The following is a 25,050-nucleotide window of genomic DNA, read 5'->3' on the forward strand; positions in this document are numbered from 1 at the left end:
GCATGTGTTGAATATTATTGAATGTTTTAGCATCCTTTTAGATGTCTACTTTGTTTAGAACAAGCTTTTTCCTATTAAATTTATAGCTTATACTGTTATTTTAAATTTTAACAATCATTGATCACAGAAATAAGCCCAATTCAGTTGTGACACATAATTTATTTTATGTAATACAGGACTCAATTTGCTATTTTTAATAAAATTTTTATTTTAGAACATTTTAGATTTACAGAAAAATTAAGATAATATTGGAGTTCTCATACAGCCACACCCAGTTTCCCCTATTATTAACATTTTACATTAGGATGGTACATTTGTTATGGTTAAGGAACTGATATGGACAGTATTATTAACTAAAGTCCACACTTTATTCAGATATTCTAATTTTTTACTTAATGTCCTTTTTCTGTTCCAGGAACTTATCCAGGAAACCACATTACATTTAGTAATCATGATTCCTCAGGCTACTTTGGCTGTGACGGTTTCTCATACTTTCCTTTTTTTCTATCACCTTCACAGTTCTGTGGAGTACTGGTCAGATACTTAGGAGATTGCCTTTCTGTTTGATATTTTTATGGCAATCACATATATATATAAATAATATTATTCCTGTGGAGGAAGACCACAGAGGTAAAGAGTCATTTTCATCACCTCACATCAAGAGTACATACTATCAACATGTCTTATCACAGTTGATGTTGACCTTGATCAATTGACTGAAGTAGTGTTTGTCAAGTTTATTCACTGTGAAGTTACTCCTTTCCTCCACTTTCCATACTATACTCTTTGGAAAAAAGTCACTAAGCAGAGTCCACACTTAAGGAGTGGAGAGTTATGCCCCACATCCTTGAGAGTGGAGTATCTACGATTTTTTTTTGATACACTCTAGTGTTTATTTTATGTTATGGTAGGTACACTTGAACTTCAAAAATTTGAAATATATAAAAAGTGGCTAGGGACTAACATTTGTATCAACAGCTGATAAATGTCTAAGATTGTTTGTTACACAGCAGGGTACAATGGTAGTACTAATGCCAATGGGGCACCACAGAAGTTAATCTAAAAAATTATCATGAGGCTTTATACAGGCAACATATGCTGCTGTTTTAGTATTTCAGGACGTGGTTTGCTTCTAATCTGAGCAGTGCTTTTACATTTTTAATGTTATACTGTGTTGTAGTATTTAGTTTGGCAAATGTTTCAAAATAAAGAAAAAGGAGAAATGCATTCATAACATCAAAGAAATGCACATCCAATTTTGTTTTCAATAAGGACAATAGGTATGGATCAGAACTCTCCCCTACAAGAAATAATTTATACACAGATGAATGCTATAATATCACTATCTAAAATAATCATGAAATACAATTCTTCCAGAAATAAACAAGCAAAGGGTTTTTTCATTATCAAATATCAAAAAAGTATATAATGTATGTTTTTAAAACAAATGAAGCTCTAAAATTATTGAAATAATTTCAGTGAATTTAGTGAATGTGAAACCTAAATCAACCAAGTTTATATTGTAGTACAACCATATTAAGAAACCAGCGATCAGAAAATACAACCGTATGAAATAAATTTATAATCCACAATACTGCTTTTCAGATCTTAAGGTACAACTTTTCCACAGTTTCAAGGTAAAACTGAGGCAACAAAAATGCATGCTTTTCTTCAATCAGTAGGTATTTTATGCAGAGGATGTAACACTTTGCTTGTAGACAGCATGGTATGCATTTCTCAGCAAGACACAAGGAAAACAAGATTCCAAAAGATCTATTGTCAGGGATGGGGATTCCTGCACAGTTATATCTAGCAGTAAATATACTGATTCTCTATTTCTTGTTGTGGTTTTATCTGTCCCTTGGCCAATTTTCAGTGGACTGGAGGACACCAGTGCTAGAAATTCTTTAAGACAGTCTTCAGCGCTTCCTTTGCGAATTGTAAACAAAGCAGCAGTGATCTGGTTGATGGCTTTGGTCAAGCAATGTTATGTTGTTGTAGTGCCCTTCTATAGGAGGGCTGTACTGAGGCATCACATAACTGGCCAGTGTTGGCAAAGAAACTGCCACAAAGACCATGAGGAGGCAGGCAATTTTATATTCTTCTGGATTAATGTTTTCTGATTTTTGTGAAGATAGAGCTACCACCAAGGCAGGATTGATTTCACAAGGTAATCCAGCAGCTGATGATAACTCATCCACATTCATTGCAACCTGCATATCAGTTTCCCTTGGAACGTGATCCTTAAAATCTTCAATTAAACTTACAAGAAAATGATTGTGGTATGACAAGACATCTCTAAGTGCTTCTTGTGCCAAGGATCAGAAGGAAAAAATTACACCAATTATTGCCATCCTCTTGAAGATACTGTCAACTGATGATAGTCTTTTAAAGAGTGCAGCCATCTGGTCTGCTTGTCAAAGCCGGTCCTCTTTTGTGTTAGCACATTGAGATTCTCCACCACCAGTTTCTTAAGTTCAGCAACTTGTGATGAAATGTGCCACATGAGGCTTACACATACACGGGCGTAGTAGTTCAGATAATGATCTCATTTCTGATATGTCAGAATATTCTCCTGAATTGACTGTTAATTCCTTTTTGTAGGTAGGTTCAGAAATGCTTTCATTGCAGGGAAATAAGCTATATGGCCATTGTTGACTTGTCTTAGCAAGGTTTTCAAATACCGATTTGTGTATGGACTTGTAATGGTTTGCTCTCCATGACTGTCTAAATGTTGTGTTTGTTGAAGAAGAACATTATTGAATACTCTTGTAATATCAATTTTCACAGTTTTCTGTTGACTAGATAACAGTCATGTAGGTTCTTACACTTGTTAAAAGCTATGAAGGTTTTGCAATTTCCCGTGTAGCTTGATTATACCTAGTCATTCCAACAACAGACTTAGTAAAGCAGATTTCCAGATGAGAAGTCAAATAGTCCCTTGGGGTAAAGGTTATGTTCCCAGACTACCATGTTTGGTACATAACCTGTAGAGAAACAAAATGCAGAAAATGCAGTGTGCAGTTTAATGCCTATAACCTAAACCAATCTAATCTCATTCCTCTGAAATCAAATACTTCCCCACCTTCAACTTGTTTTACCCTTAGGGAAGTCATAGTGTTAACAAAAGAAGACATATTGTGGATTCATCTTCAGGACAAATGGAAAGATTTTGCACAAATTCACTGAGAACAACAGCATCAAAGCCAGAAAGGTGCTGCACATGATCCTCTGCATTACAGGTCCATATTTCCTTTCATGTGCTTTAAGCTCTTCCATGTAAAATATTAATCCAGCAATGTGCTTACTTATGAAATCATATGTACTCTTCTTTCGCATTTATCATCATGACAAAGTACCCAGATAATTTTATCATGGGCAAAGGACAATGCCATAAAAACAAAAAGTACCTTGGAACCTAACAAGCCAGGTTGACCAGAGAGGACAGTAGCCAATTCTTTTAGTGCAGACTTAAAAACTTGTGCCTTCCTCTAGGCAGTGAGCCAGCATGTGACACAGCTGCCTCTTTGCATTCTCTTACATCATTAATATGTTTATTATAGCCTTGACTGTCTACAAATAAGTCTTCTACAGCTTTGTTAATATGGAAAACTTCATCCTGAGAGAGAGAGAAGCAAGAACTACTTTGAAGAGCTAGCTTCCAAAGGTTTAGTGCTGTCACATCAGTATTTAGGATCCCACAGCACAAAATAAAGCCAAAGATAATCCATTTTTCCATTGCATCCAAAGAAACATTTGCAAGGCATGGTGTCAGACTGTGCTGAATAAGCATTGTACTGGGCACAGTGATTAGACTCACTAATTGGACATTACTCCACTCGTCAGCTGAAAGATTCCTTTGAGGATATACCATCTGAAGAAAAATTAATGCATTGGAAAGAGACTTGCTATGGGATATAAATTCTTCCATCATCTTCTTTAAAGGGTTTTCATAATCCACAATCATCTGGCCAAGGCGTGGGTATTCTCAGTCGCTTGCTCCATGGGTCATTTCATGAGCATAGTTGTATAATCCAATGCTTGCCTTCCTTTCTTCAATTCGAGGCAACAGTATCATTAATGTTGTATAGGCTATGATCAAATCAAAGTAGTTCTTTGTGAAATAAAAGTTTACAGTAATATCAAGGAAGACTTGGCAAACATCAATAGTAGTCAGCAATTCACAAGCATGGTCCTTAAATTCCACAACATCTACAAATGGGAAATAATACAATGCCAGATTTTTCAAAATCTCTGATTTTTCTTTCTGTAGTTGTGCAAGCTGTTGATTTTTGTTGCAGGTTTCTACAGCAGGGAATTTTCTGACTGTGAATTTCACAGCAGATTCCAGGTTCTTGTCAATAAGATAGGATGGTTTTGCCCTGGGGTCACCACAAGCTTTCTTGATGTTGTAGAAGTGAGTAAGCATGCTGACGCCCCGGTCGTTCAGGGTGGTGAGCTTCTCCGCCAGCTGTGTGGACTGCGCTGCAGTGCGGATTGTGACATGGTGGTGGCGCCACCCCTGGCCGCCTCACGCCCAGTCACCTGCCAGCGGCCCCCACAGCAACCTCTCTCCCCGTCCTCCTCCCCTCTGCCCTCGACCTCTGCCTCAGGGGAGCGCTCCCAAACTGGCGCAGGTGACAGGGCGCGCGGCGACTGATGCCTCCCAGCCTCTTCTCCGGCAGCAGCCTGTTGCCCTTGGGTCCCCACCTCGGCGCTTCCCGCCCCAGCCTCCACCGAGTCGCCTTCCCGGCTCCACCACTAGCTGTGGCTTCCACAGGGGCTGAGAACCATGATTATTCTTTTAATTAACAGAGATGATTTCTGTTCAACAAATTTAAAACCGATAGTGAATATTTTTTTCAAACAAACAGTAAAATGCTAAAAAAATTTGAGCCGATCAGAGAGGGATTCCTCCTTACTATTATTATTATACATGATTTTGTTATGCCTAGAAAATGTAAGCACACAAAAATAACAATGGAAAAAGAAGAAATAAAACTATTTTTTTTATAGATGCAATTGTGTAGTTAGAAAATCCAACAGATTCTACTTTAAAACCATGAAGAAAATTTAGTAAGATCACTGGATAGAAGACAAATATACAAAAACATTGCCTTTTATTATTATAGCATATCCCTTATAAAAGAAAAGGGAAGATAGCATGGCATGGATGTCACAGTAGCAACAGAAATCACAATTATTTCAGAATAAAATTATTAACAAGAAAGAAAAGGGTCTTATATAAAGAGAACTAAAATCTTACTGAGGACATAAAATAAGATCTGAACAGGTTAGACACTGTGTCGATGGGTAGTTAGTCTTAATATCATACAAATGGCAGTTTTGTTAAAATGTGCTTAATATAATTCCAAATGGAATCCCAAGAGATTTTTTTTGAGGGGGGGGTGGCTGGAGGGGGGTGGTACTTGATAAAATGATATTGTTTATGTAGAAGAATAAGTGCAGGAAAACACAAGAGAAATTATTGGGGATAAAAGGAGTACATGCTTTACCAATTATCAGAATATACCATTGAGGAAGACAGACTATAAGATGGCCCTTGTTATACCCACCTTCTGGTGTTCATGCCTGTGTAATCCCGTCCCCTTGTGTGGGAGTGATCTGTGACTTGATTCTAAATAATAGAATAGCGCAAAGGTGACAGGATACATGTGAATATGTATATACTGTTTGAAACTGGGGCCCTCTGTTTGGCAGCCTGCATGCAATTGAATGTTGCCACCAATCATGTGATCTTGGAAGTGGATCCTTCCCCAGTTGAGCCTCAGATTAGAATGCAGCCCCAGTCGACACCTTGACTGACAGTTTGCAAGACTCTGAAGCAGACTCCTGATCCACAGAAACTGAGAGACAGTAAATCCGTATTATTTTAAGCTTCTAAGTTTACGGTAATGTTGTTGTGTGGTAATAGATAATACAGCTATAAAGACAGTAGCTGTATTGTCTTTTTATAGAGACAATATAGCTATAAAAGTCACTAAGAAATAGACAACTAGATGAGTGGAACAATAGAGACTCCAGAAATAAATCATAGTTTATATGATTTAACACATGAAAGGGGCATTCATTTCAATGTGTAACACTTAGTTTTACATGATGCTATTACTACTGGATATGTATATGGAAGAAAAAAATTGGAGCCCTTATTATTTAAATTTTATTAACAATTCCAGTTAGTGTAAATGCTCAAATATAAAAACAAACTCCCGTAAGAAAATACAGGAGACCACATGTGCAATCTAGGAGTCAGAGACAGCTTTAATGAAGACTGGAGACTCAGAAGCAATTAAATGAAAGATCAATGTATTTGCTTATAAAATATTAAGATATTATATGGCAAAAGTTACAAAAAAGTCAGTACAACAGTTGTAGTCAGATAAGGAGCTTGTGCCAGAATGTTAATTAATGTACTGCTTCCTTCTTAAAGAAAGCCTTGTTATTAAAAGTCTGTTTACTTTGTGATTCAGGCTCATTGTCATGGACTGAAAACATATGGGTCAAACCTGGCTGGCTGCCTGTTTTTACAAATTTAGTTTTATGGGAACATGGCCTTGCTCATTTGTTTACATATTTATGCTGCTTTCAAACTACAACAGCAGAGTTCAATAGTTGCAACAGAGACTATATGACCAACAAAGTCTAAAATATTTACTATTTGGTCCCTTACAGCAAAGGTTTGCCAACCCTTGCTTTAGAGCAGAGCTTCCCAAACTATGGTTAGTAGAACAGTACTGGTCAGCAAATAGTGTTATCAGTCCTCAATTTACTATTTTCAAAGGACTGTTGCAACTATTTTCATAAGAATGTTTGACCAGTAATTTTCCTGTATTTTCTGTGTCACATTTTGGTGCCAAGTTTATCCTGGCCTCAAAATATAAGTTAACATGTATCCCATATTTTTTTAATTCCTTACAATATTTCTTCTAAGATGGGTTTAATTTCTTTCTTACAATTTTGGACGAGTTCACAAGAGAAACAAAGTAGTTCTGGATATCTCTTTATGGGAAGGTTTATAGTTAGATTCATATGTTAAAATGGATATAGAACTACTAATATTTTCTGGTATATTCTTGTGTAACTGCCAATTTTTTTATTAAGAATAGGTCTATTTCAACTAAATGTTAATACTCATTAATAGAGAGCTTCCCATTAGATAATCTTACCTTTAACCTTTAGAGATTATAATGATGTTTCCTTTTCTTCTTTACAAGTATTTGAATTTTGTATCTTCTTCCTTTTGTTCTTACTTGTTCATGTTCTCTCATTTTTATTAGTCTTTTTCAAAGATCTGTCTTTGTTTCTTTGTTTTATTCAAATCTATTGTATTTTTATAATATATTGCTTTCTGAGGTAATTATCTGAGATAATTTTCCTTCTCCCTGAAGAACTAACTTCTTGTAGTATTTTGGTTTTTTCTCTCTTTTAGCTACTTTTGAGAAGATTGATTTTCAGAAGATTCATTCTGTGTGTCTATGCACACATCCAAGGTTTTCTTTTTCTGTATGATGCTTCTTCTGACTGTATCAATGTCACTCTTCAGTTTTGGAAAACTCTTAGCTGTTATCTCTTCTAATATTGCATCTCCCTTTGTCTTTTCCTCTTCTTCTTCCAGGGCAAGTCATGTTAGACTTTTCACCGTGTCCCATATGTCTCTCATGTCTTTTTCTATTCTTGTTTCTCCACAAATCCTCCAAGAATCAGCTTCTGTGGTTTCTGTGACCTACCATCCAGTTAACTGCTCTTCTCATATACTGTGTCTTGACTTCTGTTACACCCATCTGTGGGGTTCTAATTATCATTGTACTTCATAATCCTGGATCTTATATTTCATTATTGTTTTCCACTGATTTCAGATCTCTGGTGAATTTTGCATCATTTTCTCTATATTCTTGAAGAGTTTAATCAATATTTCAATGCTTATTCAGACGCCTCTCAAATATCTGTGATATTCATATTATTGAATGCAGGGCTTTTGACTATAAAAATAAGTATTGTCTCCAGATACTCTCATTTTCCCTAGAGGCTTTACCATAACCTCTAGCATGCACATAAAGTGAGAGCAGATCATATTATTCCAGTCAGGGCCTGAGGAGGCCCCAGGCCAGTTTTGGTTCATGCATACTTTTAGAGTGTAGCTTCCAGCAGTTTTAAAGCCTTGAATCCTATACTCTGATATATTTTGTTTTCTCCTTTGCACCATGGTAAGCATCCATGAGAGTATCCTTACTTTTCTTGGCTATGTGGGAAAGCCTGTAGTGCTTATTACTAACTGAGATAAACACTATATTATGTCAACAATATGTCCATTAAGTACTATTTCATTGTATTCTTTTTTAACATTATGTGCTGAAATTTTTCAAATCCCTTTTCTGCATCTTTGTGGATAATCATATAATTTTCTTTTAAGTTCTGTTTGTATGATCAATTATATCTGTGGCCATCCTAACAATGAACCACACTTACGTTACTGAAATTAACTACAGCTGATTATCTTTTATTGTTTTTATTGCGCTAATATTTTTACTAGTATTAAATTTAAGAATTTTGCATTGATATATATGTGTGAAATCTATATCTAATCAATTTGTTGCAATGCACACGATGAATGTTATATTCATGTCATATAATAAATGTGGAGATTGTCCTTTTTCTATGCTCTAGAGCTGTTTATGTCACAAAGATGGCTTGATTTTTAGATTTGGCAAAATTCCTAATGAAGTCATTGGGACTGGTGCTTTCTGGTAGGAGAGCTCTTTAATTACTTTTTCTGTTTCCTTTAGAGTAGTCAGTCTGTTTGTATTTTTTTTTTGTTTGTTTTTTTGAGTTTAATTTTGGTAAGTTTTTTTAGAATAATTTGCTATATATATATATAGCTTTCTATTTTTCTTTTGCAAGAATGATATAGAGGTTGCAAAGATTCCAGATTTGGCATTTGTTTATTAGTTTTAGAGTGTATCAGTCTTCTAACTCATTTATTTCTGTTTTTATTTTTAATAAGCTTTCTATTGGGTTCCTTTTGATTTACTTTTCTTTTTCTAGCTTTTTTTGACTTGGGTATCTAATTCATTTAATTAAATTTTTCTTATCATTTTTGATATAGCTATTTAATGCTAAGTATTAGTTAGGTTTCTCTAGGGAAACAGAACCAAAAAGAGATATCTGTAAATACAAGATTTTATAAAAGGTCAAAGGACTTTGTTAGAATGGTAAAAAGGCAGCCTATGCAATGGGAGACAATATTTGGAAACTACATATCAGATAAGGGTCTAATATCAAGAATATATAAAGTGATCCTACAACTAAATCACAGAAAGACAAACAACCCAATTAAAAAATGGACAAAAGACATGGATAGACACTTTTCTGAAGAGGAGATACAAATGGCTTAAAAACGTATGAAAAGATGTTCAACTTCACTGGCTATTAGGGAAATGCAAATCAAAACCACAATGAGATATCATCTCACACATATTAGACTGGCCATTATCCTAAAAACAGAAAATTAAGAGCACTGGAGAGGATGTGGAGAAAGAGGTACACTTATTCATTGTTGGTGGGAATGTAGAATGGAGCAGCCTCTCTGGAAGGCAATGTGACAGTTCCTCAGGAATCTGAGTATAGAACTGCCATATGATCCAGCAATTCCATTACTACATATAGACTTAGAGGAATTGGAAGCTAAGACACAAATGGACGTTTGTAAACTGATGTTTATAGTGGCATTTTTCATGATTGCCAAGAGATGGAAACAGCCCAAATGTCCATCAACGGATGAGTGGATGAACAAACTGTGGGTATACACAGGATTGAATATGCAGCTGTAAGACAGAGCAATGTCACAGAACATATAATAATAATGTGGATGAACCTTGAGGACATTAGGTTGACCAAAGTTAACCAGAAACAAAAGGACAAATACTGTATGATCTTACTCATATGAACTAATAATAATGAGCAAACTTTGAGAGTCAAAAGCTGAGGACACAGAAAGAAGGTAGAGATTGGGCATATGAGGCTGAAGGAATATAGAATGTTCAACAGGATTGATTGTATGGATCCAGAAATGGATAGCATAATACTGTATGATGGTAACACAATATTGTAAGTACACTGAACAAAGATGTCTGTGAGTAAGGCTGGAAGAGGAGTGCTAGGGGCAAATAAGATACCAGGAGGAAAGATAAACTATAAAGACTGGGACTGTTTAACTTAGTGAAACCTAGAGTGGTTAATGATGGTGACTGAATGAATGTCAACCTTGCAAGGTATTGAAAAAGGGATGGTATTGGGCAAAAATATAATCAAAGCAAACTGGTGTCTGTGGTTAACAGTAACATTGTGATATGCTTCCATTAAATGTAACAAAGACCATATACAAAAACTGTCTGTGAGAGGGGATATAAGGGAGGGGTTTGAGATTCTTGGTAGTTGTGTTGTTTTCTGACCTTATTATTACATTGTATTGTATGATATTTTAATTGTTTTCCTTTTTATTGTTCTTTTATCTAAATTTCTTTTTCTTTTTCTTTTGAAGTAATGAATATGTTCAAGTGCTGATTGTGGTGATAAATGTATATCTATATGATGATACTGTGAACAATTGTATGCTGTGGATGACTTTATAGGATGTGAATGTATCTGTTTATAATTGCAGGGAAAAATATAAACAGAAGTATATGAGTGATGGAGAAAACATAGAGAGAGGGATGTACCTATTTACTGTTGGTGTGGAAGTAGAATTGTGTAGCCTATCTTGAGGATAGTGTGGTGGTTCCACAAGAAGCTAAGTATGTGGGTGATGTAATCATTATGGGGTATATACTTGGAAGATATGAGAGCAGGGACACAAATGGACATTAGCACACTGGTGTTTAAGGGGGCTGTGTTCATGATTTGCAGTGGATAGAGGTGGCCTAAGGAAACATTGACTGATGAACAGAATGGTGAACTGTAGTGTATGCATACAATAGAATATTGAGGAGCTGCAAGAAGGAATGAAGCTGTGAGACACACAACCATGTAGATGGATATTGAGGGCAGCATTTTGAGTGAAGTATGCCAGAAACAAAAGGCAAACCTTGTAATGCCTCACTAATATGGACTGACTATAAAGTGTAAACTCTGAGAATTGAATCTCATTTGAACATTTATTGTAATGGTCCCTAGATTGTAAGCTCCTACAGCAGTCACATCTATTCCTGAGTTGCAATGTTTATCTCTAAATTCTGAGATCCTGAGCTCTTTGTGTATAATCTGGTTGGTTTCTGGAACTTTGGATATCTGTGTGACACTTGAAACTCAGAGCTAGAGCCTGGCAACTATGAATGTTAGTATTACCTCATACAGTAACTGTTAAAAATGCTGAATAAGTGTTCAGACTTCAGTTAGAGATATGAATGAAGCAGAATTGGTTAGGACTAAGGCAAATCAGGCCAAAGGGTAAAGGATGATATTAACTATGTTTTAAAGCTTCAACTTCTATGTCAGACCAAGGAAAAAGTTGTTTATTTGGTGCAGAATCTGTATTTTCTGCAGCACACTAAATAATTTAACTTGTATGGTCAGTTTATTCAAACACCATAATTACATGGAACTTTGAATAGGAAATGAGAGACAGTAGGTTTTTACAGGTTAGTGTGAAATCCTGATACATCCTAAAGTAATTTTGGCAGAGAATAAAAATATAATTGCAGGACCCCCTTAGAAACTGGGGAAAAAATGCAGAAATGTTGGATGTCCCCACCTGGGTCATTACTGATATTCTCATAAACTTTCAGGACTAACAATTTAGTAGGATGAGCCCTCAATATTGGGGCTTGCCCTTATATAGCTTGTTACTGCAAAGGGGAGTCTGAGCCTGCTTATAAATGTGCCTAAGAATCTCCCTCAGAGAACTTCTTTGTTGCTCAGATGTGGCCTCTCTAAGCCCACACAGCAGGTGAACTCACTGCCCTCTCCCCTACATGGGACATAACTCCCAGGGGTGGGATATATCCCTGGCAACATGGGACATGACTTCCAGGGATGAGCCTGGACCTGGCATCATGGGATTGAGAAAATCTTCTTGACCAAAAGGGGAAAATGAAATGAAACAAAATAAAATTTCAGTGGCTGAGAGATTTCAAATGGAGTCAAAAAGTCATCCTGGAGGGCATTCTTATGCAGTATATAGATATTCCTCTTTAGTTTTTAGTGTATTGGAATAGCTAGAAGGAATACCTGAAACTGTTGAACTGCAACCCAGTTGCCTTGATTCTTGAATGTGATTGCCTAACTATGTAGCTTAGATGGTGTGATTATGTGATTGTGAAAACCTAGTAGCTCACACTCCCTTTATCCACTCTATGGACAGACGAGTAGAAAAATGGGGACAAAAACTAAATGAAAAATGGAGTCAGTGGGGGGATGAGATGTTTAGGTATTCTTTTTTACCTCTATTTTTACTTCTTTTGGAAAAAGGAAAATGTTCAAAAATCAATTCTGGTGATGAATGCACAACTATATGATGGTAATGTGAATAACTGCACACTGTGGATAATGGTAGGATATGTGACTATATCTCAATAAAACTGTATATAAAAAAAGCACAATGAGATATCATCTCACACCAATAAGAATGGCTGCCATTCAGCAAACAGGAATCAACAAATGCTGGAGAGGATGTGAAGAAATTAGAACTCTTATTCATTGCTGGTGGTAATGTATAATGGTACAGTTGCTGTGGAAGACAGTTTGACAGTTCCACAGAAAGCTAGATATTGATTTACCCTATGTTCCAACAATCCCACTTCTTGGTATATACCTGGAGGAACTGAAAGCAGTGACATGAACTGACATTCGCACACTGATGTTCATAGTGGCAATGTTCACAATTGCCAAGAGATGGAAACAATCCAAATGCCCTTCAATAGATGAGTGGATAAACAAAATGCATATGCATATGATGGAATACTATGAAGCAGTAAGAAGGAATGGGGTACTGAAACATATGCCTACATGGATGAACCTTGAAGACATAATGCCGAGTGAAATAAGCCAGAAACAAAAGGAGAGATACTGTATGTTACCACAACTATGAATTCCCTGAACAACAAAAAATCAGTGGCTTATGATCTAGAATACAGGGGGAATGATAATATAATATGTCCAGATATGTTAATGAAGGTAAAATTAAATGTATGGGAGTAAATGGGGTAGTGATTGTTCGTTAATGGGATTGTAAGTATCAAAGCTGCATTGAAGGTGAACATGATTGAAAGGGGTTGTTTTAAGGCATTTATCCCACTGATTAGCACTACAAATATAAATAAGTGCTTGCAAGATGTATTTCTCAGGTATGACACTGGTACAAAGAGTTAACAACAGGGTGGTATATGGCAAAATTACCTATTGCATACTAGGGACTGCAATTAATAGGAAGCCTTATGAGAATCACACAAATACTAGGAATAAATAATTAAGGGCTGATAAGAGCTTTGGGTATTTTAAGTCATGAGAATTGTTTAAAATGGAGAGTGATGATGATTGTAAAAATAAGTGAAGATAATGTGAGACACTGTTTATCTTAGAACATATGCTATGTGAAATTAGGAACCCCCTACTTAATAAGTCAAGCCCTTGATCTTGAGGCTTGCTCTTGTACTTATGGCTATAAAAGGGAGGCTAAGTCCACCTATAATTATATCCAGGAGTCACCTCCAGAGAACCTCTTTTGTTGCTCAGATATGGTCTTTCTCTCTCTAAGCCCAACTCTGCAAGTAAATTCATTGCCCTCTCCTTGACACAGGAGAGGACTTCCAGGTTAGTGAGTCTCCCTGGAAATGTGGGACATGGATCCCAGGAATAAGCCTGACCCTGGCATCAAGGGACTAAGTGCCTTTTTGACCAAAAGGGGGAAAAGAAAAGCAACAAAATATGGTTTCAGTGGCTGTGAAATTTCAAATAGAGTTGAGAGGCTCTCCTGGAGGTTACTCCTATGCAAGCTTCAGCTAGATATGCCACATAGCCACAGTATGACAACCCAAATCAACAGTAGTCTTGAAAACCCTAAAGGGTGCCCTTGTCCCTATCTGAGACTCTATAGAGGCTTTACTTGCAAGGTTATTTTTCAGACACTTAAATCCTCCAAAGTGTTACTCTGCCAGATAATTCCCAAAACCCAGAGGCAATAGCCTCTTCAAGAGCATCAACCAAATGCATCCTCCTTTCTCATAATGTTGACACCCTTTTCCAACATGTTCAAGTTAGGTTGGTCACTGCCTAGACATCCATGAGGAACAGGAAAGTGATTAAACTAAAGGAAGGCATACCACCAGACAAGGGAGAATTTAACAAAGGACTATGAATACTGAAACTTTGTATACTTTTTTTTTTTTTTTTAGTTGCTAGGGTTTTAGAATAGCTAGAAGGAAAGAAGTGAAATGGTGGAACTGTAACCCATACCATTCTTTGAAATTTCCTACATAACTACTTGTTAAGTTGTACTTTGATAGCTTTACCTTTCTGCATATATGTTATATTTCACAATAATTTCCTTAACTGAAATTGTGGAACTGTAACCTATAACCTTCTTTGAAATTTGCTCTCTAGTTGTTAAATCACAGTTTGAAAGTTAATCACTTTTATGTATATATGTTACAATCCACAGTAAAACAAATAAAAAATAAAAAAATAAATAGAAAAAGAGAGGGTTTTCTCTCAGCCAGTCTCCACCATGCTCAACATCAACTCTTGAGTATTTCTAATGGATTTCTCCCAGGTCGTCTGCTCTGCTTTCAGACTGTGGATGCCTTGCACTGGCTGGAAGTCTTATGCATCCAAGGGTATCTTTTGTAACTCTCTTCCTCTCACTCTGCTTTTGGGATTTTCTGCATTAGCACTCAGTGAAGATCCATAGGAAAAGGACTCCTCATGATTCTAATGTCACACAAGACTGCATTGGCAGTTAAAATTTCATTAGAGTCTCATGTTATTTCTCCCTAACCTATCTATGGCAGATCCTTCCCTTTCTTGTGGTTGCAACAGGCATGAAGGCAAAATTAGTTTACTTTCCTCTAGTGAAAGACTCTTCACTTTTCTGGTGTTCAGACTTTCAGGTTTCTTTGTGTCTTCAGCTCTTCATTTATCCATCTTGTGGCTGTCTTACTTTTTGTGCCTAAACTGGATGTACTTCATTTCTTTTTCATGTTTAAAATTTTCATCCTTTGCATTTTCTCTTTTTTTATTCCTCAAGTATTGTCTGTGATGATTATTTGCTATCATGCTCTTTTATTTTTTTCAGTTTTAATCTTATTTCTTAAATGATTAATTTTTTTTTCCTAATACTTTCCTAAATTCTGGAATCTTTATCTTTGTTAATCTTCCATTCTCCAATCACTTCATTGCTGAATATTTTCAGTTCAGGTTTATTCTGTCCTCTCAAAGCTTTTGTCATTTTAATAATTTCTTTTACATTCTTTCAAAGTATTAAAGTAGAGTTGCAACTTTGCTGTGTTTACTTATTTGGGATGTAACTTCATTGTCTGGGGATATTATTCTTTTCCTGCATATTTTTTGCCCTAAAATAATGTTGATTGAGATTCAAATGCAATAACAATGTACCGGATTTAAATGTAATCCTCTTCTGTTGTCATATCTGAGTGGGATTAAATTTTCTTTCTCTTGGAAGAGGAGAGTAGGTCAGGATGGATTTACTTGCTTCACAGATTTAGAGCTCTGTTCTACTGATTTTGAGAATTGTTTAAAAAGTAAGTATATTATATCCTTACACAACAAGACTTGTGGGTTTGTTTCCTCCACTTTTCTGTCTCAATTTTCTCTTTCCTTTACCCTATTCACCTTGTCCTACATAAGCAGAATTCTACTTGCAGTTTTTTCCTCAGTTTGGGGCTTTATGCTAGAATGAGACAACCATCTGCTACTTTAAAAAAATACATAGACCTTATGTCACCTGTGATATCACTATAACCTTTTGCACTGCCTTCATTAGGTATTGGCAAAGCCTGCCCCTGGTTTTAGCAGCTATTGTCAGATTTGATTTCTGACTACTCCACTGAAGGTCTATGGGTAATTTGTTCTTCGTTGTCAGGATAGTCAGCATCTTTCCTGCACTGCTGATCCCTTATTGGTGTGTTGGAATTGGAGACGTGATTCTACCCTCTTCAATTTTGATGTTCAAAGACATTCCTTGTCACCTAGTTCTGTGTAGATATTTAGTTTTGTTAGAAGGATTGCTCCTTTTATTTTTAATGGGTTAGAACATAAAGGTTTGAATGTATGCTTTCTCCATCTTCACAGGATTCTGGGAATTACTTTTTGTTTATTTTAGTTTCTATATGCATGCAACTTCTCTTCTAGTTGTATTCCTCAAATATCCTCCTTTTCTCCCCTGATCTAAAATATCATCTGCCATCTAATAAATGTTCATGTATACATTGGTCTGTTTCTAAGATTTCTATCTGGTTCTATAGATTTCTGTTTATTCCTTTGCCAGCCTCACAGTTTTAATTACTATAACTTTATAATAGTTTTGTCAGGAATTAATTTAAATTTCACTGTCTTTACTAATTTTAATTAGGATAGAATTGGCAGGTTTATAATATTGACCAATCCTATCCATGAGTGCAGAATATTACCATTTCCTGATATTATCTTAAGAGGAACAGATAGATATAATTTTTATATGTGCACTTCTTCCATAAATTATGTATAGTTTGTTATATTTATTTTAATTGATTTATGTATTTTTTGTTTTGTTGTGATATCTTGTTTAAAATTTTATTTTCTTACTTTTGTGGCTGTTAGGTTGGACTATAAATTACTTGGCTATGGTTTTCCATTTAGCAGTGATAATTACTGATAATTGCAGAACTATCATATTGACAAATCTTAATGCACGAAATACCATAGTTTTGCTTCTCCATTTCAAATCCTAATTTCTTATTCTCACAAAACTTTCTAGGACCCCCCCAAAGAAATTCTGAATAGAAATGATGGTGGTCATTTTGGCCTGGTTTCTGATTTAAAGGAAATGCTTTGATAGCTCACCATTAAATATTATAATATTTGTCAAATTCTTTGATAGACCACATTTTGTTTGGTGTTAAGAGATTTCCCTTCTATTCCTTGTTTACTGGGATTTTTAGTCAAATGATTATTAAATCTCATTAAGTTTTGTTCTCCATTACAGGCCCATAGAGCAAGAAACTTCCCCATTGTTTTCAACATTACATCGTCAGAAACTCAGAATGTCTGGCACATAGCATTTCTTCAATAAATATCCACTGATCAATTAATTATTTGATTTTTTTTTCTGTCTATTGAGAATATAACAGTTTTTCTTCTATCTTTTAATGTGATGTATTATTTTAAAAGATATTCTAATAAAAGTTCTTCCTTACATTTGTGGAATCAAATTTACTTCATCATGATATATTACATTCTTTACATTTTGCACTTTGGTCTAAGATTCCAAATTTGTTGATTTGAAACCTATCATCTGTTATTCTTAAGACATAATATGTAATTATATAGACATATATACATACATAATTTTATATACATATATAAGTATATATATATACAAGTGTATATGTATATAATTTGACATCTTTCTCATTTCTAATTTTATTTTGTTGGTGTTATTTTTTCTTTAATAGTGCTGTGATCTTTTATTTTTTTCTTTTGATCCATGAAGACTATAGCCATAATTCCTAAAATCTTTAATTAATAGAAATTTTCCTTATATCTGTTTCTGTTAGGAGAAAAAGGTAAACATAAAACTATTAATAAGTAAAATTAAAGTTTTATTACACCAAAATTTAGTCTGTCTTTCTGTGCAAAATCAAATAGAATCTTCTTTCCAAAACACAGCTTTTCATCACTTCCTTATTTCAAAAGAAGCTTGCTTATCTCCTTGAAAAAAAAGAAGAACCCCAAGAACCACATATCGAAGAGTGAAATGAATTCCTGGACAGTGTGTCATTGCTGATAGCACTTCAGTATATTGTTCTCAGAAGCCCACTAGCAGAGCAAGTCAGAGTTAAATTTTTGGACATGAGTGGCTTGTTTACTACATATTGAATGCTATTCTAATGGTAAAGTTGAGGATGCTTTGTTTTTCCCACAAGTCCGTGTACAGATGTCAAAAGTCCTGTATCTTTGGTGCTTCAAGTTTTTAATGTAGCTGGGTTATTTATCAGATGGCTTTGGCACAAATTTTATCTAGAAATAGGCACATAGAAGCTAAAGTGCTTTGGTAATAAACCATTTGGTAATAAAATACTCTGCTCCACACATCACTTACCTCCAATATAGTTTCACAGCCAGAACCCTCATTCAATGTCCATACTTCAGGCCCTATCTATAAACATGGTCTCATTTATTCATGCAATACTTATCTATTGATTACTTCCTCTATGCAGGTACAGTGTGTGTTTCTATAAATATGAAAATGAATTATAATAGCAACCTCCTTGTAGAAACTTAAAGCTTACTAGGTTAACTTGTATTAGGTTTCCTGTGTTCTCATATTCATGTTTAGATCAATGTAAATGTCCTAAATTATTGTTTTGAAACTATCATGTCCTAATAAACTTATAAGTCTCCCTATTTCCAAATAAAGGCATAAATTTTAAGCAATTTCCTAAACCTTATTCTATTTCTTCCTTGTCTTGCTACATGACTCTTCATGGAAAAGAGGGTACTACTCTATTTTCAAGTTGTGAAGTATTGGTAACTGTACCACTCTTAAATTTTTTTATTAAATTCTCAGAGTATTTCCATATTTCTTTCTGGTAAGAAAAACTCTGATTCATTCATTTATTTAACAAATTTTTAGTAAATACCTACAAAGTGCTCTATATATATCATATAATGGGTACTCATTGGTGCTTAAGAAAATGGATACATTCTATGCCACCATAGATCAATATTGTGAAAGACAGCTATTGTGACTTGATTATAACTATGATAAATACTACAGAGGGAAAATGCATGGTTCAGTAAGAATGGTTAATCAAGAAAACTAAACAAATCTGAGTGAAAGAGAATTGTTTCCCGTGGAAATGACATATAAATTGAGATACAATGAGAAAGAGTTCTATAAAAGAGTATAGCTCTGCAGGCAGAATGAACAAGACATATGAATTTTTTCAGATAGGAAATTAACAAACTAAAATATTGAGTGAAGGAATTGGGAATTTCAAATTTAATTTTCAATTTAAAGTTTGAATGTTAATTCTTATGATATTTAGTGTTTGCAAATAAAATCGTTGTAAATTGGATTTTATGTTTTTGATAAACATAAAATCAGAATTATTGATTTGGAGCCTATCATCTATCATTATTTTTAAGACATAAAATATGTCTTTATTTTTTAGCTCTTTTTGAAAATAATTATAGATTCATAGGAAGTTGCAAAAATCGTACAGAGAGGTCTGTGTACCCTTCATCCAGTTTTTCCCAGTGATTATATCTCATATAATTATAATGTAATGTCAAAACCAGGAAATTGACATTGTCAAAATAACCATTACAACAATCAACATGAAGAACTATGTCATCAGCACAAAGACCTCCCTTGTGCTATCCCTTTATAGACACATCCACCTCCTTCCTCCCCACCATCCCTAACCCTTGGCAAGCATTAAACTGTATTCCATCTCCAAGAATTAATCATTATGAAAAGTTTATATACAGGATCAAAGTATATGGCCTTTTCAGATTGGCCCTTTTCACTCAGTGTAATGTCCTTGAGATCTATCCAAGTTGTTGTGTGTATAAATGGTTTGTTTCTTCATATTGCTGAGCAGTATTCCATGGTGTGGATATATCACAATTTGCTTAGCCATTCACCCATTAAGGGACATTTTGGGTGTTTCCAGTCTTTGGCTATTCCAAATAAAGCTGTTATGAACGTTCACAGATTTTTTGTGAACATAAGTTACCTTATCTCTAGGATAAATGCCTGGCCGTGCATTTACTGAGTTGTATGTTAGATACTCTCAAACTATTTTCCACCAGTGACTGTACCATTTTACATTCCAAACAACAATATTCGAGTGACCCAATTCTTTCACCTCCCTGCTAGTGATTGGTATTACCACTATATATTTTTTAATTTTAGATGTTCTAATAGATGTGTTGGGATATCTCATGATGGTCTTAAAATGCTTTCCCCTACTGGCTAGTGATGTTTAACATTGTTTCACATTCTTATTTGCTCTAAATAGATCCCTTTAGATAAAATGTCTTTCCATGCCTTTGACCATTTTTTAATTGGATTGTTTTTTGTTTTGTTTTGTTTTGTTTTGTTTTTATGTTGAGTTTTGAGATTCTTTATATATTCTAGATATGGAACTTTTGTTGTCAGATATGTGGCCTGGAAATATTTTCTCCAAACCTTGTGTTTTTAGACCTGTAACAGTGTCTTTCACAGATAAAACATTTTTCATTTTGAGGAAATCCAATTTGTCAATTTTGTCTTTTATGGGTCAGGCTTTTGGTGTCATGTCTAAGATATTTTCAGCAAGCCCTAGTTTGTCTGTTCTGGTTTGCTAATACTGCCAGAATGCAAAACACCAGAAATGGACTGGCTTTTATAAAGGGGATTTACTTGGTTACACAGTTACAGTCTTAAGGCCATAAAGTATCCATCAACAAAGGATACCATCACTGGAGAAAGGCCATTGGCATCCGGAAAACCTCTGTTAGCTGGGAAGGCACATGGCTGGCATCTGCTTGCTCCCAGATTGTGTTTCAAAATGGCGTTCTCCAAAATGTCTGCATCAGCTTCCAATGGCTGTCTTCAAAAATGTCTGTCTCAGCAACAGCTCCTGTGCATTCTTCAAAGTGTCCCTCTTGGCTGTAGCAAGATTGCTCCTTCTGTCTGAGCTTATATAGTGCTCTAGTAAACTAATCAAGACCCACACTAAATGGGTGGGGCTGCTCCTTCATGTAAATTATCCAATCAGAGTTATCACCCACAGTTGAGTGGGATGCATCTCCATGGAAACAACCTAGTCAGAATGTTCCAACTTAATCAACCCTAATATGTCTGTCCCCACAAGACTGCATCAAAGAACATGGCTTTTTCTGGGGGACATAATATATACAAACCAGTACAGTCCCCCAAATTTTCTTCTATGTCATCTTCCAAAAGTTTTATAATTTTTTTTTTTTAATCTATAGTGTTCCTATACACAAGTAGGGTGCAACAAGAGGAGGAAAGATTTATAATTTTATATTTTGCATTTGAATCTATGATCCATTTTGAATTCATTTTTGTATAAAATATGAGGTTTAGGTTTAGGTCAGAGTTCTTTTTATTTCTTTGAGTTTTCTCTTTTTATGCCTATGGATATTTAAATGTTCCTACTCTGATTTTTGAAAATGCTATTATTCAATTGATTTCCTTTGCATGGTGTCAAAAATCAATGACCCTTTATGTTCAAGTGCTGACTGTGGTGATAAATGTACAACTATATGATGATACCATGAACAACTGACTGTACACTGTATATAACTGTATGGTATGTGAATATATCTCTATAAAATTGTAGGAAAAAATATAAATCAGTGAAAGTACTGGAGAAAACATGGGGAGAAGGAAGTACCTATTTACTGTTGATAAGGAGGCAGAATGGTGTAGCCTTTCTGGAGGTCAGTGTGGTGGTTCCACAAGAAGCTAAGTATGTGGGGGTCATGAGGTCCTGCAACCTCATTATGGGGTATGTACTTGGAAGATCTGAGAGCAGAGACACGAATGGGCATTTGCACACTGGTGTTCATGGAGGCAGTATTCATGATTTGCAGTGGGTGGAGGTGGCCTAAGGGTGCACAGACTGAGGAACAGAATAGTGAACTATGGTGTATGCATGCAATGGAATATTGAGCAACTACAAGAAGAAATGAAGCTGTGAGACACCCAATGAAGTGAATGGCTCCTGTATTCAGCATTTTGAGTGAAGTACACCAGAAACAAAGGCAAACAGTATAATGCCTCACCATTATGGCTAACTACAATGTGTAAAGTCAGAATTGAATCTTAGGGCACAGCCTAAGAGGAAAATGACTATTGTAATGGTCCCTAGATTGTAAGCTCTTACAGCAGTCAAATCTATTCCTGAATTGTAATGGCTATCTCCAAACTCTGAGATATTGATCCCTTGGTGTATAACCTGATTCATCTCTGGAACATTGGGTATCTGTGTGACACCTGAAACTCAGAGATAGCGCTCAGCAGATATGAATGTCAGTATTAATGCATACAGCAACTGTTAAAAAAAAAAAACAAAAAAGAAGCTGAAAAAGAGCCCAGACTTCAATTAGAGAAATGAATGAAGCAGATCTGGTTAAGACTGTGTTAAAATTTCAACTTCCATGTGAGACCAAGGGAAGAAAGGTTTATTTGGTGCAGGATCTATATTTCCTAAACAATATAATTTCTACAGTCAGTTTGTTCAAACACCACAATTACATGGAACTTTGAATAGGAAATGAGATATGGCAGGTCTGTATATGTTACAGTGAAATAGCAACATCTCCCGAAGTAATTTGTGTGGAGAATAAAAATATATATATGCAGGGCCCCCCTGAGGAGCTGGGGGAAATTGTGGAACTGTTAGACTTCCTCACCTGGATTGTTGCTGGTGTTCTCACAAACATTGAGGACCAATAGCTTGGTATGCTGAGCCCTCTGTCTTGGGGCTTGCCCATATGAAGCTTGTTACTGCAAAGAAGAGGCTAAACCTGCTTATAGTTGTGCCTGAGTCTCTCCCTGAGTGCCTTTTTGTTGCTCAAATGTGGCCCTCGGCAGGTGATCTCACCTACATGGGACCTGACTCCCAGGGGTGTAAATCTCCCTGGCAATGTGGGATATGACTCCCGGGGATGAATTTGGACCCAGCATCGTGGGATTGAGAACATCCGCTTGACCAAAAGGGGAATGTGAAATGAAACAAAATAAAGCTTCAGTGGCTCAGAGATTTCAAATGGAGTCAAGAGGTCGCTCTGGTGGGCATTCTTGTGTACTATATAGACAACATTTTTAATGTTTTAATGTATTGGAATAGCTAGAAGTAAATACCTGAAGCTATCAACTCCAACCCAGTAGCCTTGACTCTTGAAGATGACTGTATAACAATGTAGCTTACAAGGGGTGACAGTGTGATTGTGAAAACCTTGTGGATCATACTCCCTTTATCCAGTGTATGGATGGACGAGTAGATAAACGGGGACAAAAGCTAAATGAAAAATAGAGGGGGATGGGGGAGATGATTTCGGTGTTCTTTTTTACTTTTACTTTTTATTTTTATTCTGATTCTTTTTTGTGTAAGGAAAATGTTCAAAAATAGATTGGGGTGATGGATGCATAACTATATGATGGTACTGTGAATAGTTGATTGTACACCATGGATTACTGAATTTAACTTAAAAAAAATCAATTAGCCCATACTTTTGTGGGGGTATTTCTGTTTTCTTTACACTGCTCCATTGATCTATGTACCTATCTCTTGGCTAATACCACACAGTCTAGAGTACTATAGCTGTACATAAGTATTGAAACCAGTTAGATTGATCTCTCATACTTTGTTCTTCCTTTACAAAATTGTTTTAGCTATTTAAATTCCTGTGTCTTTTTATATGAATTTTAGAATACTTTTCCCTCTACCTATGGAAAATCTTTCTAGAATTTTGGCAGTAAGTGCATTAAACCTGTATATGAAATTGGGTAGAATTACTATGTGGAATCTTCCAATTCATGTACATTGTATGTCTCTCCATTTATTTATATCTTTGATTTCTTTCTTCATCATTTTGTAGTTTTCAGCCTACAAACCTTGTGTATTTTTGCTAGATTAATATATACATATTTCATTGTTTGAGTGAAAATAAATAGTATTTTATTTTTGCTTTAGGTGTCCATGTGCTTGTTGCTAGTATATAGAAATACAGTAGATTTTTGTATGTTGATCTTATATACTACAACCTTGCTGAAATGATTTCCTAGCTCAGGAAGTATTCTGGTAGATACTTTCAGATTTTCCCATGCTGACCATCATGTCATCTGCAAATAGGGGCAAGTTCAGTTCTTCTTTTGTGGTATTTATGCATTTTGTTTCCTTTTACTTGCCTTATTGTGCTGGCTATAACTTCCAGTACTACATTGAATAAAGTAAGAGCCAACATCTTTGCATTGTTCTCAAACTTGCGGCCAAAGCACTAGTCTTTAACAATTATGTATGGTGTCAGATCTGGGTTTTTTGTAGATATTTTCTTTTAGCGATGCGTTGTAGATTTTCACATGCAAGTCATTTATACGCTGTGTTAAATTTATTCCTAGATACTTGATTCTTTTTGTTACTATTGTAAGGGGATTTTTTCCTGATTTGTAGTTCAGATTATTCATTATTAGTGTATATAAACACTACTGATTTCTGTTTTGTGTGTTGATTTTCTACTATACCACTTCATTGAATTTTTTTTAACTCCAGTAGCATTGTTGTGGATTTATCAGGATTTTCTGTATATAGGGTCATATTACCTGCAAATAGGGAAAGTTTTATTTATTTATTTCCAATTTGGATGCCTTTTATTTGTTTGTATGGTCTAATTGCTCTGACTAGAACTTCCAGTACAATGTTCAATAACAGAGACCATCCTTGTCCTGTTCCTGATCTTAGAAAGCTATCGGTCTTTCACCACTGACTATGATATTAACTACAGATTTTTTTACATAATCCCTTTGTTGTGTTGAAGAAGTTTCCTTTTATTCCTAGGTTTCTAAGTGTTTTTATCAAAAAAGGATGCTGCATTTTGTCAAATGTCTTTTCTGCATGAATTGAGGTGATCATATGTTTTAAGTTTTCCTTTGTCCTGTTAGTGTGGTGTATTAAATTAATTGATTTTCCTATGTTGGACCACCCTTGCATACTTGGGATAAATCCCAATTGATCATGATGGGTTTTATATCTGGTTTTGGTATTAGGGCCATGTTGGCTTCATAGAATCAGTTAAGAATTATTT

The 25,050-nt window shown here is 35.3% G+C and overlaps 1 pseudogene; it reads right to left on the minus strand.

Annotated features, from left to right (window-relative positions):
* Nucleotides 1-1,676: 1,676 nt before the first annotated feature.
* LOC119532572 overlaps nt 1,677-25,050 on the minus strand; it is a 55,516-nt pseudogene continuing 32,142 nt past the window's right edge.

The sequence above is a fragment of the Choloepus didactylus genome, chromosome 4, assembly GCF_015220235.1.
Source record: "Choloepus didactylus isolate mChoDid1 chromosome 4, mChoDid1.pri, whole genome shotgun sequence".
NCBI lineage: Eukaryota > Metazoa > Chordata > Mammalia > Pilosa > Megalonychidae > Choloepus > Choloepus didactylus.